Here is a 6,000-nt window from a genome sequence, read left to right on the forward strand (position 1 = left end):
TTATTCATTTATTCAGTCAGTTGCTTATTCATTCATGCATTCCTCTACCAAACATGCATCAAGTCCTGTATGCCTGGACTTGCGTAGTTCCTGAGAAAACAAAGATAATGAAGGCATTGACAGGAAACATGTACATGCCAAGGAATGGTTGCCATATAAGAATGTGATTGTTCTATTGAAGGCTGAAGAGTGCAAATATTCTTGGGCACAGGCTACAGGCTTCAAATCTTGACACTGTCACTACTCGGGTGAGCTTAGGTAAGGTATTTAATGACTGCATACCTCAGTTTCCTCATTATAAATAGGAAATTATTCCTATAAAATAGGAGTTTTAAATTGGAAAATAATTTATGTGATTATTTAAATTATATAAGTTCTTTAATGAGGCCTCATACATTGTATGTGCTCAGTAAAGATTATTGATTGATTATTCAATGTTTATTGAATGAAAATTAGTATCATCATGTATTGAATACAGTGAAAACAGAGGTGAAAGAGAACCTAAGACTGTCCAGAGGGTCAGAAATGTTTCAGAGAAGGTAGCATGTGGGTCAAGACTTGAAGAGGAAGCAGTGGATTGCCAGAAAGACCAGCCAAGTGAGGGCATTCCAGGCAAAAAAGACAACATAGATGAGAGCAAAGAGGCATGAGGGAACTGGCAAATTTGGGACAAGTTGTGGTTTGGAATGTCATGATCACGGAGTGTGGTGGGAGAAAGGGCAGGAGAGCAGGAACCCATTTATATGCCATGACGGGGTTTGAGATCTGTCCTGTGTGGAGTTTATTTTTTTTCCCATAATATTTTATTGTCAAATTGTTTTCCATACAACACCCAGTGCTCTTTCCCTCAAGTGCCCTCCACCATCACCACCACCTGTCTTCCCCCCTCCCCCCTCCCCCCCAACCCTCAGTTCATTCTCAGCTTTCAATAGTCTCTTAAGTTCTGCATCCCTCTCTCTCCCCAACTCTCTCTCCCTCCTCCTGTCCTGTGTGGAGTTTAAAGTCATGAGTGATTCTGATCAGGAGTGACACAAAGCTGCTCTCCGATCACCCTGGCAGCAATGGGAGGATAAGTGGGAAAGGAAAGAAATGGAAGCAGAGAGACCAACCAGAAGGTTACCAGGCACTGGCAAGAGACTGATTTTGCTGAGGTACCAGCAAAGGCCAGGAGAGAGGCAACCAACTGAGGGATTTGGGGAGGCAGAACTAGTAAGCGCTTGTGTCTGATCCTATGTGAGCACTGAGAGAAGAGGAATCTTGAATGACTCCCAACAACAGGGCAGATGAGGTGGTGCCCTCCCTAAAATGAAAAAGGTGGGGGAGGAGGATCAGTGAGGTGGGTGAAGGTGAAGATGTTCAGTGGGGAGTTGAATCCATTGACAGTCAAGGCTCCTTTGGAGAATGTCAAGGAAGGAAAGGCAAAGACCGAGCTCTGGGAGATACATTTCAAAGACATGAAAATGGCCCCTCAATGTCAACACCACGGCAAAGTGAAGTAATAGAGGACCCTAACGTTTCTCATTAGGTTTGTCAGCAGGAGTTGTTTATAAACTTGGTGAGAAGTATTTAGGTGGTGAGACCATCAGCCAGACCGCAGGGGGTGACAAGGTGAAAACTAGGCAAGAACACCTTTTAGAAATCTGATTGTAAGGAGCAATTACTGGGGTTTTTTGAAATATGTTTTTAAAAGATATCTATAAATCTAAAGTGCCCAACAGGGAAATCTCTGGAATGGCTTGCTGTGATAAAGAACAGAATACTAACAAGTAGGAAACTCTGGTATAGAGACAATTTTGAAAATGAATCTATGTTAAGTTAGGGCAATTTTATAAAAGAGAAGGATATTTTAGAAGCTGTTTACATGTTTCATAAGCTCTGACTGCTAGTGTGCTCTATCACAAGACCTATAATTTCTAGTAACTTATTTGTATATTGGATTTCCTTGGAACATAGTTTATGTCTTTTTCTGGCTAAACTTCTAATGAATGTCTTTGTCAGTAGGTACTGTAGTTTATGGAGTCTCCAAATTTCAAATGAGGAACCCTGGGAGTCTCAGACCTTCACACATTTTATATGTTGTTCTGAGATTCATAGGTTCATGTAAATCTGCTACCCAAAGCTCGTGTGACGAAGGCTCATATTTTGCATGGCACATTCACAGTCCCCTCTAAATCCTAAATTCTCATGAAAATCCAAAAAGTAATACTTTCTTTAGACTCAGGCCATGTTTTGATTTTTCTGGCTGGTGTTGAATGAAATCACTTTCAAAAAGTGATGACAGAATATCAGACAAGTGGAGGAATCTCATACTTGAAAGCTGTTTAAAATAGCTTGCTTCCAACACCAGATTCTAATACAAGTGATGGCAATCATTTCCCACTGAGGGAGCAGTAGGAGTCTCCATGAGGAAGGTTGTTTTGAGGTAACATTTGAAAATTGACTGGAATTTTGATGGGGAAATAGCCACCAAGGAATGAGAATAACACAGGCAAAAGCCCAAAGGCTGAGATGTAAAAAATGAGTTGAAGAACCGTAAAGATTGTGCTTTGAGGTACATGTGCTCCTACGCATCAGCACTTCTGTATTCCTTGGGTAAATCCCTAGCAGTGCTATTGCTGGGTCATAAGGGAGTTCTATGGGTACAATGGAGTATTACATGGCAATGAGAAAGGATGAAATACGGCCATTTGTAGGAAAGTGGATGGACCTCGAGGGTGTCATGCTAAGTGAAATAAGTCAGGTAGAGAAGGACAGATACCATATGTTTGCACTCATAGGTCTAACAGGAGAACAGGAGAAACCTAATGGAGGACCAGGGGGAGGGGAAGAGGGAAAGAGAGTTGGGGAGAGAGAGGGACGAAAAACCTGAGAGACTATTGAATACTGAAAACAAACTGAGGGTTGAAGGGGGAGAGGGAAAAGAGGTGATGGTGATGGAGGAGGGCACTTGTGGGGAAGAACACTGGGTGTTGTATGGAAACTAATTTGACAATAAACTACTTAAAAAAAAAAGATTGTGCCTTGAAAGAAGTATTTATGAAGCAAATAGTAGAGATAAGACTGGAAAGGGTGATTAAGTTCTGTTTCTCCAGAACAAGGATTTGGGGAGTTTAAGGAGCTAGAAGCATATAATTACTTTAGTAGGTTGGGAAGTTTCCTTAAAACTATTTTGGTAGGTGTCAGCCAAATTATGAAATCTAAGCTCCTATAGCCTGGTAAAGCAGAAGCAAGAAAACAGAATCCAAAAGGATAATTAAATCCTGGTTAGCAGAGGATGGGAAGAAGATGGGCCATGCAAGCTACAGTCTGTGCTGGGCTCAGAGTGCTCAGCGGAGGTGGGTAGATGTGGTCATGCTGGGCTGTGCGTGAGGTAGGTGTTTGCATTGGATTGGTCAGGGTGGGGTGGTAATGGCAGCTTTCCCCCTGAACTCTGCCTGACTCTGCTATGGTTTCACAGTGTTGACAAACATTTCTGCCGCTTGCCCTGAATGGTCCTGGAGGACATGAGCTTTCCTGCTCGAATTCATCACCTCTAACTTGAACTTGGCTCATTCTCCAGAAGCAGAGATTTCTCTGTTAATGCCTACTGGTAGATTTTTTAGCATTATCTGGGTCTCTCTTCATTCTTCTGTCTGTGTGTCTAGATGAATATGTGGAAATCCTTTTTTCTTTTTTTTTTTTGTGAGACCAGGAGAAACTGTTAAGAGGTTAAGTCTAAGTTGAGGAAAATCAGCACATTAAATTTTGAGATAGGTATCTACTGTTTTGTCTGCCTAGGTTCCCCTCCACTGTTCTTCCAATACCCCTTTTCCTTAGGGAAATGGCTATTTTTTTATATTGTGTGATTCTGGAGGAACTGTTACTCATGGTGCCCTACTCCACTAAGCCATGGGTGTGAGCATGTGACCCAAGTCTGGTCAATCAGTGCTTGATCCTCAGGCCACAGTTATCGGGCATGTGTGGGCACGTGTCTGAAGCAGGACCACTAAGAGTCCTTCTCTGGGATTTTTGGGATGTATTGGGATGATGGTTAGAATTTTCTACAACTAAGATTCTTCTTAAGTCAGAGAGAATGAAGCTATCACATTGAAAGAAGTAGAGCTGAGAGAACTTCCCATTGAGTTCCTGAACTTGGGTGTGTTGGAGCCTGATCCTCCACTGTTCACTCTCCCCAGGTTTTCTTTGCTTGAGTTATTTTGTGTTGTATTTTGGTCACTTCAACTGAAAGTCAAGTCCTGATTGATGTAAAAATTATTTGTTGGTCATTTTCTTTGTTAATGACTTTACCTTTATAACTTTTTTGGGTCTCAGATAACCAGTAAAGCCAAGTCTTCTGAGGGCAGGGATCACTGCCACAGTGTTCATTTAAAGCCCAAAAGGTATCCTTACCAATGTGACACCTTTTCAACATCTTGTAGGTCTATATGCTCAGTTCTGCATAGTTATGCATTTCTAAAGAAACTTCAAAATACTTGTTAACAATGTAGACAGGAATCCCTGCTCTTTGGGTTTAGTTTCACAACAAGGGAAATGAATTGTACAGAGTATTTCTGAAAAACAGATGAAAATTGTGGTGATAACATACATTAAATACTAAAAAGAAAAGTGGTTCAGAGAAAAGACATTATTTCTAAGAGTATCATTAAACTGTTTCATTATATAGTAAATGAGATGCAGTTTCACACCCTCTGAACTTATATTTAGAATGCGATGTGTGTACGTGTGCCTGTATGTGTGTGTTTGCGTGTGTGCAACTTTGCTATGGAAAACAGGGTAATTTAGCACCATTGCAAAGCCTTCAATCTTTATATTAGGAAAAGGTTTCAGCTGTTTATATCTGCATCTATGTCTCACGTTATGCATATATGTGTATAAAACATACAAATAAATATATTCACTTCCTGGCCAGAAGTGTCATTGCTATCTTCATCCATGCTGCTCAGCCATGAGTCAGGCTGGGAATGAGCTGAGGCAGAAGGAGGGAAGAACCAGAAAAAGGTCACTGAAACGAGATCATCTGAGCCAGCCTTGCCACTCAGACTGCTCACTCAGAGTTTCTTTGAGGGATGAGGCATGGCATCAGGAGTAGTCAGGTACCTGGAATGGTACTTGGGGTCTACAGTGGTAACACTGTGGTTCTGAGTGGTTCCTCTCTTTGGAAGAGGACTCCGGGCAGCAGCTGAGGGTACTGAAAAACAAGGGACAGGTATGGTTTCCTCATGCAGCTAAGATAGCTGGTTGCTGGAACCAGAGCAACTAGAAACAAGACCAGACTAGGGAGCAGGTAAACATGGAGGAGGCTGAGGGAAAGCCTACAGCTCAGGAGTCACCTGGCACTCATCCCTGGGACACCAGTGCTTCCTATAGAGGCCATGTACTGTGTGACTTCAGAACAATTGGACCAAATATGCAGGGCTGGCATCTATGCCAGAGCCAAGAAAGGCAGGGAATGATCTTGGAGCCTCAGCAGAATCCTGGGGCAGGGGGGCACTCTGAGGCTGCACCTACTTCTTCTCATTTCTTCCTCTCACCTATGCCTGCCTTGGGTGTAGACTCATGGTGTAGGGAAAGGAATTTAACCTGAACCAGATGGGATGAGGCTCACCAGAGTCTCCTTGTCTGTGAACCCTGACTCCTCCATTTCAAAGGAACTCCCCTTCAGCCACAGGGAGGGGTCAGCTGCAGACTTCATGAGTGGGCCTGTGGACTCTGAATAACACCTGCTCTCTCTTAGCTCATGGGCCTACTTTTGTCATCCTGCCTCAGAACCCACCCCTCCCCTTGTGCTATTTCTGAGATGCTTCACTTTTCATCATGATGATTCAGTGATGCTGCAGGGTATTTATTTATTTATTTATTTATTTTTAATAGTAAATATTCTGCTACTATGTATTAAATACTGCATGGTTTGCCCAAGCTAAGATGAAACCACATCATAAACCAATAAGCATTTTGCATTTTCTTTCATTATCTACTCAAAGTCATGCCTACTACACCTCT

General features: G+C 42.2%; 1 long non-coding RNA gene across 2 annotated transcripts in view; it reads left to right on the forward strand.

Moving 5' to 3' along the window:
- The window catches only part of LOC115302749, a 64,779-nt gene that overhangs the window by 10,062 nt on the left and 48,717 nt on the right, over nt 1-6,000 (forward strand). The gene's annotated exons all lie outside the window — the stretch shown is intronic.

Source organism: Suricata suricatta, chromosome 9 (assembly GCF_006229205.1).
Source record: "Suricata suricatta isolate VVHF042 chromosome 9, meerkat_22Aug2017_6uvM2_HiC, whole genome shotgun sequence".
Lineage (NCBI taxonomy): Eukaryota > Metazoa > Chordata > Mammalia > Carnivora > Herpestidae > Suricata > Suricata suricatta.